The following is a 12,931-nucleotide window of genomic DNA, read 5'->3' as shown; positions in this document are numbered from 1 at the left end:
ATTTAAAGGCTGAAAACCGGGGGTGGGGGGTGGGGGGGGAGCAGGCAGGTAACATGACTGACCCAAGGCTCTGCTTCCTAGAGAGATTCCCAGGGGATTGTGGTCCACAGAAGTTTGTATGGCAGGCAGGGAGAATAGAAGATAGGATTTTTCGGGGAGATGTGACAAGAGCTTGCTGAGGTAGGGAGCATTTGTGTTCCCAGGAAGGGTCAGGGAGACACCAAGGGAAAACCTTTTCCCTACAGGCATCTCTGAGCCTGTGCTGGGGCTGCCCTAAGTGAGATGTCACCTAGAGCCTGGGCCATGCCCAAGGTCCCCACAGAGGCCAGGGCCCAGGGCCCCAGGGGGCAGGTATGGGAGTGGCACAGCCTGGGGAGGACAGGGACTCAGGGTGTAAAGGCCTTGGACAATCTCTGACTTGTGGGGAATCTCTTTGAAACCAGATGTTTCTATCGGCTTCAGGCAGAACCTTGAAACTTCGGTGGGCTTGAAGCAGCAGGGACAGGAGTTAGAACAATGTTTTGTGATCATACTGGGTAAAAAGCTTGAAACAATATCGTGTGTCTCCTTTGTTTCTAGCCCACTAAATATGTATGTTCGGGGCTGGCATAGTGGCACAGCAGGTAAAGCCGCCACTTTCAATGCTGTCATCCCATATAGGCATCAGCTCCAGTCCTGGTTGTTCCACTTCCAGTCCAGCTAATGTCTGTGGGAAAGCAGCAGAAGATGGCCCAAGTGCCTGGGCCCCTGCTCCCATGTTGGAGACCTGGATAGGGTTCCAGGCTACTGGCTTTGGCCTGGCCCAGCCCTAGCTGTGGTGGCCATTTGGGGAGTGAACCAGGGGATGGGAGATCTCTGTCTCCCTCTCCCACTCTCTGAAACTCTGCCTTTATAATAAATAAAAAAAATTACATCTTTAAATATGTATGTTTGAGTGTGAGCCCGCAAGGGGCAGCTTGACTGCAATGGATTAGGATGGTGTTCAGTGTGTGTTAGTGACTGTTACTGTGGTGGTTATTATTGGTACCTTTTTTTTAAAAATGAGATACCTGGGACTGGCACTGTGGCGTAGTAGGTAAAAACACCACTTGTAGTACCAGAATCCCATGTGTGCGCTGGTTCAAGTCCCAGCTGCTCCTCTTCCAATCCAGTTTTCTGATATGGCCTGGGAAGGCAGTAGAGAATGGTCCAAGTCCTTTGACCCCTGCACCCTATGTGAGACCTGAAAGAAGTCTGGCTCTTGGCTTTGGATTGGCCAAGCTCTAATTGTTGTGGCCATTTGGGGAGTGAGCCAGTGGATGGAAGACATCTCTCTCTCTCTCTGCCTCTGTCTCTCTGTAACTCTCTGCCTTCCAAATAAATAAATAAATTTAAAAATAAAAAATAAAAATGAGATAACCAAGGTTCAGAGAGATGCAATGCTGTGCCCATGGTCACCCAGCAAGATTTTGTCTTTTAGGGTTTTTTTTTTTTTTTTTTTTTTTTTTTTGGTTCCAAGTTTTCTCATGCTTTCTGCGATGGTATTTGTTTTTGTGGTAAGAAGTCCAGTTTCCATGTTTTCCGTCATGCTTTCTCGTTAGTATTAGGCTCCTGGGCGCACGGTGAGATCTGGCCAATGATGGCACACTGGTCCGTCAGTTTGTCAGTGCGTGTGGTGTTCACATGGTGATGGAAGTGCTGTTGCCGCGGTCCGTCCCGTCGTTGTGTGGCTGTAACAGCTGTTTGTTTTCCAAGAACAGGCATTCCTGGTTCTGCCTCCTGCACTGCCAGTTGTGTGATTTGGGACAAGTCATCGTTCTGCTCTTCAGTTTCCTCATTCTGCCATGGAAAAGAGAATATGGGTTAAAATGAGGTCATGGCTGCTGGTGTGCTGTGTAAATGGGGGGGAGGGTGGTCCAGGGCTACTTTGTCCCCTGCATGAGTGCACGTGGCAGTTCACCAGTCAGGGAGGGTTATTTAGTGGCTCTCCTTTATCACACTCTGCATGGACAACTTCTTCTGGGCCACTTAATTTTTTTTTTTTTTAAACTTGTTTGGGAGATAGAGAGAGAGCATGCAAGAGCAAGCTCCTGTTCGCTGGTTCATTCCCCAAATGCCTGCAAAGGCTGGAGCTGGGCCAGGGCCAGAGCACATTCCAGATCTCTCTCCTGGGTAGCAGGAACCTGATTACTTGAGCCATCACCGCTGCTGCCTTCCATTAGCGGGAAGCTGGAGTCGGGAGTGGAGCTGGGAATTGAACCTGCACGCTCTGATGCGGGCAATCTGAACCGCTAGGTTAAATGCCCGTCTAAAGTGAACAAAAGTCCAGTCCAGCCCAAGCTGGATGCAAACTTTAAGCATTTTTAAGGATGTATCACGTGGGCATCAGGTAGTGTTAGGTCTGTAGTCCCAGGGGCCTGTGTCTGCCACATCCAGCACAAGCCTGCTGTGTGCCCACGGGCAGATGCCACCTTCCCCGCATGCAGTGAGAGGTACTCAGAAAGCAGTGTGCAGTCAGGTGCACAGGGACATTGTCCGAGGCACGGGTTGTAATCCTGGGATCAACTCAAATGCTCCTCTACGCGGGCCTCGTTAAAACACACACACCAGCTACTGCTGCCCATAGTGGGGGATACGGTGGGGCCAGTCCAGAGAATAAAGAGGTATAGCAGGTGCCTCAGGGAAGAGCCGATGGCTATGATACCCATGGCCCTGGGTTGGCTCTGGGTCCCTGGGGCTTCTGTGCACCCACAATGCCGTCTGCTTTTCTTGCACAGGGCTGGAAGAAGGGCACAGGCTAGAAGCTTGCCAGGAGCCAGTGGACCCCCCCTTGGAGAATTTTCAGCCCTTCTCCTTTGCAACATAAAAATCCTGGACTGGATTTAGGAGACTGGATTCTCATTCTCAAAGGGGCAGGGGGAGTGTGGCTTCAGACACAATGAAAGAAAGGGACTGGTGCCTGGCTTCCAAAAAGTCCTTGCTGGCTCTTACAGAACCCTGTCTCTATGTGGCTGACGGGGCGCGCCAGTGACCATGGCAGAAGGGGTCATCCTGATGACAGGGACCTGGACAGGTGCCCCCGTCAGGCTCAGCACAGTCTCAGCTGGCCAGGTCTGAAGGGGCAGAGTCCAGGCGAGGTGGGCACTGCTCACTAACCTGCCTTCCTCATTTCTTCCACAGCTGTGCCTCCCCCTACCACCCCAAGGCATCCATGCCAGCCCTCCAAGGCTGCCTGGACCCTCCCTGAGCTCCTGCTGTGAAACGGGAACCATGATCCCTCCCTCGTGGAGTGTGAGAAGTGGTGACACACTGAGGCCACCAGAGCCTGGCTTTACCCCTCTGTCAGTAGCTGATGGCTTCTTGCCTGCAACCCCAAGCTGATCACTGATTTTGAAGTAACTGATAGAGCTCCAACCCCGTGCCCATCTGGCTTGATTGCTGTCTCTCTGCAAGGCAGGTGATAGAACCATCGCTGTGCAGTGGGAGCAAGGCAGAGAGGCAAACTCAGTTGTCCAATGTCACCCAGCAAAGTAGGTGGTGTAGACCAGGTTCCTACTGGCGTCATCTGTCTGAGACAGGTGTGGGTGCACGTGGGATAAATGCGGAGGGCAAAAGGAGGAGTGGGAATCAGCGCTTTGCAAGGAGGTGTGATGTGGGGCTGGGGGGCTTGTGCGGCAGTGGTGTCCAGCAGAGCCGATGCCTGACCTCCTTGCCCCAATGGACTGTTTCTGCCTCCTCAAAGTCCTGTCCCGAAGGTAACGGCATTAGGAGGTGAGGCCTTTGGGAGGTGATTACATCCTGAGGGTGGAGCCTTTATGCGTGGGATTAGGGCCCCCCCACCCCAGACTGCTCCTTCCACCGTGGGGGGTTACAATAAGAAGACAGCCGTCCCTGAGGGCTCTCACCAGATACCACACCTGCCAGCACCTAACCCTCGCTGCTGGCCTCCAGACTGTGAGAAACGACTTTCTGTGGTTTCCAAGCCACCTATTTCAGGGTATTTTTTGTTATGGCAGCAGGAAGGGCCTCTGGCACTGGTGAAACCGTGCTGTGGGAGTGGCTGAGATGGTGAGTGTGTGTGTATGTGTGTGTGTGTAAGAGGAGGGAGGCACACCCCTCCCTCCGGGTGAGGGGGAGCGACCTGGAGACAGCACGCACTCACCTGCTGCAGTGCCTCCCTCAGGCCTCATGGAGAGCCAAATCTATTTTTAGCTAGACTCTATGAAACATTCACATTGGTGAGTAGAGTCAATGCCGTTTGTTTGTTTCCGGGTCCTTATTTCTTTGCGTGGGTGTCCTGGAGCGCCAGTACAGGACAGAGCCTGGAGTTTGATCAGGAAGAGCCAGGTCAGTGGCTCAGAGAGGAGTGTCCTATTGTCCTTTGGAGCCGGAGAGATCACGTCAGCCCCTTGGCCCATCCAGAGACCAGCCCCTGGTCTCTGCTCCCAGGGGAAAAAAAAAAAGTTGAGGAGGGGTGGGCGAATTGGGACTAGACCTTGCAGGTGTCGTGAGGGAGCCACCGGGTGTGGCCAGGATGAAGTGCGCTGAGGCCGGCTGGCTGGCTGCTGCTCTGGGATTTCCAGCTAAGGCTTCCCCACGTGGATTCTGCCCCTGACGGTCCACACTTAGGAAGCAGCCTGCTGTGTGTGCCCCGCGCTGGGCGATGGAAGCTGAAGGCAGGGCGTCCAAAGGCCGTGCGGCCCCTTCTGTGGGGATGGTGCCCTCACTTCCCCCGGGCATCTCTCAACCTGCTTCTTAATTCTCAACCCTGGGCTCACACGTCTCCACCCAGTGGAGGCCTCCCTGTCCCCCTTCCAAAGTGGACCTACCTAAAAGTCCCTGCCCTGGATCCCCCAGCACTGTGGCTACTGTGGGCCAGGCTGAAGCCAGGAGTGTAGAACTCAATCCAGGTCTCCCACTTGGGTGGCAGAGACCCGAGTACCAAAGCCTTCACCACTGCCTACCAGGGTGCACGTTAGCAGGAAGCTGGAACCAGGAGTGGAGCTAGGACTTGAACTCAGGCAACATGATATGGGATGCAGGCGTCCCAAACACTGCTTTTTGTTGTTGTTATTGTTATTAATATTTTTATTTATTTAAGAGGCAGAGTTACAGATAGAGAGAGAGGGAGAGACAGAGAGAAAGGTCTTCCATCCACCGGTTCACTCCCCAAATGGCCGTAGTGGCCGGATCTGGGCTGATTTGAAGCCAGGAGCCAGGGGCTTCTTCCAGGTCTTCCACACGGGTACAGGGGCCCAAGGACTTGGTCCATCTTCTACTGCTTTCCCAGGTCATTAGCAGAGAGCTAGATCAGAAGAGGTGCAGGTGGGACATGAACCGGCACCTATATGGGATGCTGGTGTTGCAGGTGGAGGCTTGGCCCACTATGCCGCAGCGCCGGCACCCCAAGCGCTGTTTTAACCACTGGACCAAACATCCGCCCCTTTGTTTCTGACAGATTAATTTTCATCCATTTGTTTGTTTGTTTGTTTAAAGATTTATTTATTTGAAAGTCAGAGTTACACAGAGAAGGAGAGGCGGGGTGGGGGGGTGTCTTCCATCCTCTGATTCACTCCCCAATTGGCAGCAATGGCTAGAGCTGTGCTGATCTGAAGCCAGGAGCCAGGAGCTTCTCCCGGATCTCCCACACAGGTGCAGGAGCCCAAGGACTTGGGCCATCTTCTACTGTTTTCCCAGGCCATAGCTGAGAGCTGGATTGGAAGTGGAGCAGCCGGGACTTGAAGCAGCACCCATATGGGATGCTGGCACTGCAGGCGGCAGCTTTACCCACTATGCCGGGCCCTCTATGCACTTAGTGACACATTTATTTTGAGTCATTGCGGGGTGCTGCGGTGCTGAGCCAATTGCAGGAGATAACGTGGTGGATACAGGAACTGCTGCACCTGAGGAGCTCACGGCTGGTCTTTCAGGAATTCCTACCAGTAAGGTTCTCGTTTCTTTTAATCTTCGCCCTTCCATGAGAGTGACTTAACCTCCTTTGGGTCATGAACACTTCTGAGAATCTGATAAGAACTTTGGACTCCTTCTCCCAAAGGGGATCCAAACGCTGGGATTTCAGACCCCTCCCAAATCCACCTGTGGGCGCTGAGGTAGGGACTGGGACCTGAGGTGACTCTGGGCTGTTGGGCTCTTGAGTTGCATGCGGCTTTGAAGCTGCATCAGGTAAGAGCTTCCTGCGTGGCATCTGTCAGGCGAGAGATGCGGCCTGAGCTGACTTGCTGGCAGGGCATAGCCCTTGACTGATGGAGAGAGTGGCTGCTAGCGTTGCAGATAGGCAGACAGCCAGAGACTCAGCTTCTTCGGAGGTGGCTGCCTGCACCGGGGGCCAGTGATGCTCGCCGGCAATGAGCCACTGTTTGCAGCCTGCAGCCAATGTGCTTCTAACGCAAATGTGTACTGCGTGAAACACAACCTCTGTGGATTTCTCAGTGCTCCTGTAAGGATCCCCCCTGAGACCTGGAAATGTGCGTGCTGTAAAGAGAGGGATATTTGCCTTCACAGGCCCTGAAGGCAGTGTTGTTCTTCACAGCCGGTGAGAATCACACCTGCAGCTATTTGTCTAGTCTGTTCCCAGCAATTCTACTTCAGGGGATTCCCGTATCCCTAGAAGATCCCTGTTCACAGCAGAACTGTCACAGTAGCCAAGAGGTGTTCACTGAGAGGTGGGTGGAATACTCATAATGGAGTCTTGTTGTTCAATGGAATATGATTCAGCCCTGAAAAGGAAGGAAATCTGGGGGCTGGTGTTGTGGCGTAGCGAGTTAAGCCACTGCCTGCAACACCAGCATCCCATATGGGTGCCAGTTTGAGACCTGACTGCTCCATTTCTGATCCAGCTCCCTGCTAATGCGCCTGGGAAAGAAGCAGAGGAGGGCCAAGGTACTTGGGCCTCTACACCCCAATGGGAGACCTGGAAGAGCCTCCTGGCTCCTGGCTTTGGCCTGGGAAGCCCTGGATGTTATGACTATTTGGGGAGGGGAGTGAACTAGCAGATGGAAGACCTCTCTCTCTTTCTCTCTCTCTGTAACTCTGCCTTTCAAATAAATAAATCTTTTTAAAAAAGGACATCCTAGTGCTACCACATGGATGAGCTTTGAGTACATTATGCTGAGTGAAATCAGCGGGCACACCAGGAGAAATGGTGTTGCTTCCACTGACGTGAGGTACAGACAGCAGCCAAGGTCAAAGGGCTGGAAGGTAGCGTGGTGCTTGCCAGGGACTGGGTGGTGGAGGGAGGGCTGGGCTGTTGCTGTTCAATCACTACTGAGTTTCAGGTTTGCAAGATGGAAAGAATTTTGGAGCTGGATGGTGATGATGATTGTCCAACAATGTGTCTGCATTTAATACAACCGAACTGTACACTTAACCATGAGTAAGATAGCAAGTTTCATGCTATGTGTATATTACTACAATTTAAAAACAACAACAACAACAAATTAAGAAAACCTCTCTTACCCCAAGGAGGCCAAAGGGCTACTGCCAGGACTAGGTGCCTAGGTCAAGCCCCCAGGGTGCCCTGGGCAGTTATGTTGCAGAACGTTAGGATGACAAGCTGAGCTTCCTGCCTCCACTTCTCAAAGAAGCAAGGGTGTTTCTTCCCTTCCTCTCTGTTTGAAGAAGAGGAGATGGCCACCTGTCTCCTGTGTGGGAGCTTCTCCCACTCGACCTCCATCACCGTCGCCCTGGGGGTGAGGTCTGGGGCCAGTGGGCCCATGCGCCTCTGATTCACTATGAGGTAAAAGGCAGGAAGCATCTCTCGCTTCCATCTCATGTGTACGTTCAGGTAGTAGAGATGAGCACAAAAAGCCCAACATGTAGATGTACGCACACGCACACGCACACGCACACGCACACACACACACAGGCGTGCATCCTGCCGGTGGCTCTGTACGGCAAGGTGCAGGGAGGGCTTTCTGCCCTGGTGCAGCCTGGAGAGGGGCAAGGCCTCTGCCCCCTGGCTCCAGGTCTAAGGGTGGGGCACAGGGGCAGTGTCAGGGACGACCCTTTGCCTCAGAGATCACCCGTAGGGAGCTCCTTGCTCTGAGGTGAAAAGGGCCCCAGGGTTTTCTTTTCTGTAGTGTCTATCGCAGATTTTTAAAAATTATTAATTTGAGACCCAAGAATTGTTTCTAAGCAGTTTATCTGTATTTTATTTTTTTTAAAGATTTATTTATTTGAAAGGCAGAGTTACAGAGAGAGAGAGAGAGAGAGAAAGAGAGAGAGAGAGATATCTTTCATCTACTTGCTTACTCCCCAGATGGCTCAATTAGCCAGGGCTGGGCCAGGCTGAAGCCAGGAACCAGGAGCTTCATCCAAGTCTCTCACAGGGGTGGCAGGGGCCCAAACACTTGGGCCATCTTCTGCTGCTTTTCCTAGTCCATTAGCAGGGAACTGGATTAGAAGTGGAGCAGTGGGGATATAAACTGGTGCCCATATGCGATGTAGGCAGCTGCTTAACCTGCTACACAACACCAGCCCCATCTGTACTTTTTAAAAAATTAATTATTTATATATTTGAAAGGCAGAGTGACAGAGACAGAAAGATAAATAGGCAGAGAGAGAAAGAGAGAAAGAGAGAGAGAGAGAGAGAACTCCCATCTGCAGGTTCACTTCCCAATGCCTGCAATGGCCAGGGCTGGGCCAGGGGCCAGAGCCAGGAACCCAATCCAGGTCTCCCATGTGGGTGGCAGGAGCCTAGTTACCTGAGCCATGACCACTGCCTCCCAGGGTCTGCATTGGTGGGCAGCTAGAGTTAGGAGCCAGAGACAGGACTCAAACCCAGGCACTGAAATCTGGGATGCAGGCATGCTGACCACTAGGCAAATGTGTGCTCCCGTGTCTCTTTTGGTCATAACAATTAAATGAAGTGGATACTATTTCTAATTCTTTTTGTAGTTGAAGAGACTAAAATAGAGATTAATGCACCCAAGGTCAGGTTTCTGTTCTCTTCTCAGAACATTTGGGGAGCAAGTGTTGGAACTCCTGTATCATAGCATACGGGGGGGGGGGGGGGTGGTCCTAAGGGCAAAGAAGACCCTCCCACTACCCATTTCTTGACCCCAGTTTCTTGGTGGCTGAGCAGCTGGGAGTTAGTAAGGGTTCTATGCTCCTGGGGTCCTGAGCAGCAGATCCCTTCCAGGGCGGGTCACAGAGAGGAGAAAGGGAAGAACAGGAGGAAAGGAGGGAAGGCAGGAGCCTAGGGGACAGGGTCCTTGGAGGACACCCCTCCGTCTCTTCCCAGAGCCCCTCCTCCTATAATGGCACCCCAGTTTTCCTTTTGGAGTCCATTCTCCCCTTTCACTTGGTCGAGCTGGTCCCTGTGGGGCTGGCTCCAACCCCTGGCTACAGGAGTGGATGTCTGACCAGGTCTGGCAGGCCAGAGGGTAGCCATACCCTTACCTTGAGCTAAGCAAAGCAAATCCTTAGCATTTTGCTGGGACTATCAAGCCAGAAGTGGGATTTTCCCACTGAGCTTGCCCTACCTGGTCAAATACATCCAGAATACTGGGGGCAACCTTGGCATCATGGGGGGACAGCCATATGAAAAGCCAGCCAGCCAAAGGAGGGTAGAGCCAGGAGGTGGTGTGAGGGCTGTATTTACAGGCCGACTTGGCTACGCCACAGCATCCAGGTGTTTGGTTCGCCACGTCTGGGTATCGCTGTGAAGGCATTTTGTGAATGAGATTAACATTTAACTCGGTAGACTTTGAGTGATTGCCTTCCAAATGTGTGTGGACCTCATCCAATCAGTGGAAGGCCTTAATGGATCAGAGACTGATGTCTCCGGAGCAAGAGGAAACCCTTCCAGCCCACACTGCCTCGGCTCTGCCTGCAGCGGCAGCGCTCCCTGGGTCCCAGCTGCCGGCCTGCCTTGCAGATTTTGGACTTAGTGACCTCTACAATTGTGTGAGCCCATTTCTTAAAACAACAACAAAATCTCTCTCTCTCTAAATATATATATGTACATATTCAAAAGTACTTAATATTTGTAGAAAATGGAATTCATGATTTTTTATTTATTTATTAAGATTTACTTCTTTATTTGAAAGGCAAAGTTAGAGAGAGAGAAGTCTTCCATCAGCTGGTTCGTTCTCCAAACAGCCGCAACAGCTGGAGTTGGGCCTATCCGAAGCCAGGAGCCAGGAGCTTCTTCCGGGTCTTCCCCACAGGTGCAGGGGCCCAAGCACTTGGACCATCCTCTATTGCATTCCCAGCCAGCTCCCATATGGGATAATGGCACTGCAGGTGGCAGCTTTACCCACTATGCCACAGCACCAGCCCCAGTGATGTTTATTTTGAAATCCATGCATATAGGGCCAGTGGGTTAAACAGTGCCTGTGATATGGGGATCCCATATTGGAGTGCCTGTTTGAATCTCCACTGCTATGCTTCCAATCCAGCTCCTTGCTAATGCAACTGGGAAAGCAGCAGAAGACGGCCCAAGTGCTTGGGCTCCTGCACCCACATGGGAGACCTGGATGGAGTTCTGGGCTCTTGGCTTCGTCCATTGTGGTCATTTGAGTAGTGAACAAATGGATGGAAGAGCTCTCTTTTTCTGTAACTCTGCCTTTCAAAGAAATAAAATAAATCTTTAAAGAAAGTGAAATCCATGCGTATGAGGAACTTCAAAAACAGTACGGAAAAATGTACATTATGAAAAAAACCTGTGTATGAATTTCAGAATTTTTCTTGCACTGGCTGTTGGGAACATTTGGGGAGTAAACCAGTAGCTGGGGGGCTCTCTGTATCTGCCTCTCGAATAATAATAATAATAATAATAAGACAAAGAAAATACATTGCCAATGATACAAGTCAGTGAAAAATTAGAATCCAATTTATAGACATCAATTTTGCCATAAACTTTTAAAAGTAGCCTAATAAATATACAATTGCTCACATGTCTCTGGAGAATCTTGGCTAATCCAGATGGCCAGAATGGATTCCTGATGTCACTAAATTTTTTTTAAAGGTTTATTTATTTGAAAGGCAGAGTTACATTGAGAGAAAGAGAGTGAGAGAGATCTTCCATCTGCAGGTTCACTCTCCAAATGGTCGCAATAACTGGGACTGGGCCAGAACTGGAACTCCATCTGATCTCCTGTGTGGGTGCAGGGGTCCAAGGACTTGGGCCATCTTCCACTGCTTTCCCAGGTGCATTAGCAGGGAGATGGATCCGAAGTGGAGCAGCTGGGGCTTGAACCAGTGCCTATATGGGATGCTGGCACTGCAGGCACAACCATAGCACTACACCACAGCACCGGCCCCCACATTCACAATTAAGGATCGTTTCTACCACGGTGCATCACTTTTGTGTGCTTATGAAGCTGAGAAATCCTAGGCCTGGACCCCGGGGAGCGGGGCCGTGTCACTGCGGGGACAGCAGAGGACGGAGCTCTCAGATGCTTATCCAGTTATCCAGACCCAGGCTTGGGAACTGGCCCGGGTCAGGCTGAGGGTGAAGCTTCCCAGCCCACACAGGCCCACTGGGAGCGTCTCGGGCGCACAGGGGCGGCCACACAGCCTTGTCACCCGTGACTTCCATGTTCAGAGGGGAGAGGCCTCAGAGCCTCCCCACGGCCCCTGGGGAGTGGCTATGGGAAGCAGCTTCAGCGAGATGGGTAAACCGCTAAAGCGTCAGGGTCAAAGGGCACCCCCGTGTCCCCAGCTGTTTTACGTTTGTGTTTCCACTGCGTGGTGCAGTTGGCTGGGCTGCTATGCCACCAGCAAATGGGGCTTTGCCAAGTCCCTCCCTCCCTCCTGGGCCTCAGTTCTCCCAAGCATCCAGCAATGGGAGTTGGATTCTAGGGTAGAAGTAGGGCTCCTCCGGGAGGCCAGCCTGGACAAGCTGTTGGTGACTGCCTGGGGAGGTGGGGGACAGTGACAGAGTGTGGAAGCAGCAGTTCTGCCCTACAGGGCATGGAGCGCTGGGTGGCACATGGCTGGGCTTTTAGCCCCGAATGCCCCATCTTGATCACTGAGGGTGCCCGTGTGTGGCCCAGTCCCCGCTGTGGACTCTGGCCTCGGCAGTGTCCGACACGGCCCCCAAGGGTAGATCCCGACCTGGGTCTTTCCTCCCTCCCCTTTGGGGTTGGCGTTGCCTCCAGAGCAGGCTCTGTGCAGACGAGAGTGCGGGCAACTCCTCGGCCTGGCTCTTCTCTCTGGAGCCAGTTCTTCGGAGGTTGCTGTGGCTTTATCCCCACTGAGGAGCTCAGCAAGACCTCAGCCTCACGCCCCCTCCCACTGCTCTCCTTCAGTGCTGCTTCTTTGTGGTCACTGTCATTGCGTTTTAGCCACCCCCGCCCCCTGGCCCCTGCAGTGACTCTGGGAGTGTCTGATTTGACACTGAGTCCTCAGGATTCTGGCCGGGCTGCATCCGTTGTGGGAACCTGAGGCTGGACCTGTGACTGCCCAAGGGCCTCCCCGCAGTGCCGACGGCAGGAACGTGTTTCTCTGCAGTCTCCTTGCACGAGGCACCTGTCCTTGGGTGCCCAGTCACTTCCTGTGCATGCGCAGGTTGGTGGGGAGGTGGCTCACTGTAGGCATCCTTTAGCAGGTGTGGTGACCAGGGCCTGCTGCCCAACCACACGTGGGGTGGGAGGTGCCCCCACCCCCAGCCACTCAGGTGAGCTGACCCCATCAGCCTGACCTTGGGGACTGGGAAGTGGGGACTGAGCCAGGTAGTTGGTGGTGGGGCTACGGCTGGAAGGCCACCTGGAGTCCGGCAGGTGATTGAGACGATCAGGTTCTAGCTGAGCTCTGAGCATGCACGGGAAGCTGATGGCAGAGACAGGAGGCCTAGTGGTCCCACAGCAAGAAGTGGACAGGCAGAGAGGCAGCCACCAAGGGACCAAGAGAGCTGCCCCCCTCCAACCCCCTTCCGTGTCCGATCCTCAGGGGCTCTGGGACACCAGGGCTCCTCGTCTTGGGTTCC

The sequence above is a fragment of the Oryctolagus cuniculus genome, chromosome 1 (genome assembly GCF_051225735.1).
Source record: "Oryctolagus cuniculus isolate XC-2025 breed Fujian yellow rabbit chromosome 1, ASM5122573v1, whole genome shotgun sequence".
NCBI lineage: Eukaryota > Metazoa > Chordata > Mammalia > Lagomorpha > Leporidae > Oryctolagus > Oryctolagus cuniculus.
The sequence above is the reverse complement of the archived record's forward strand: the minus strand, read 5'-3'. Positions refer to the sequence as shown.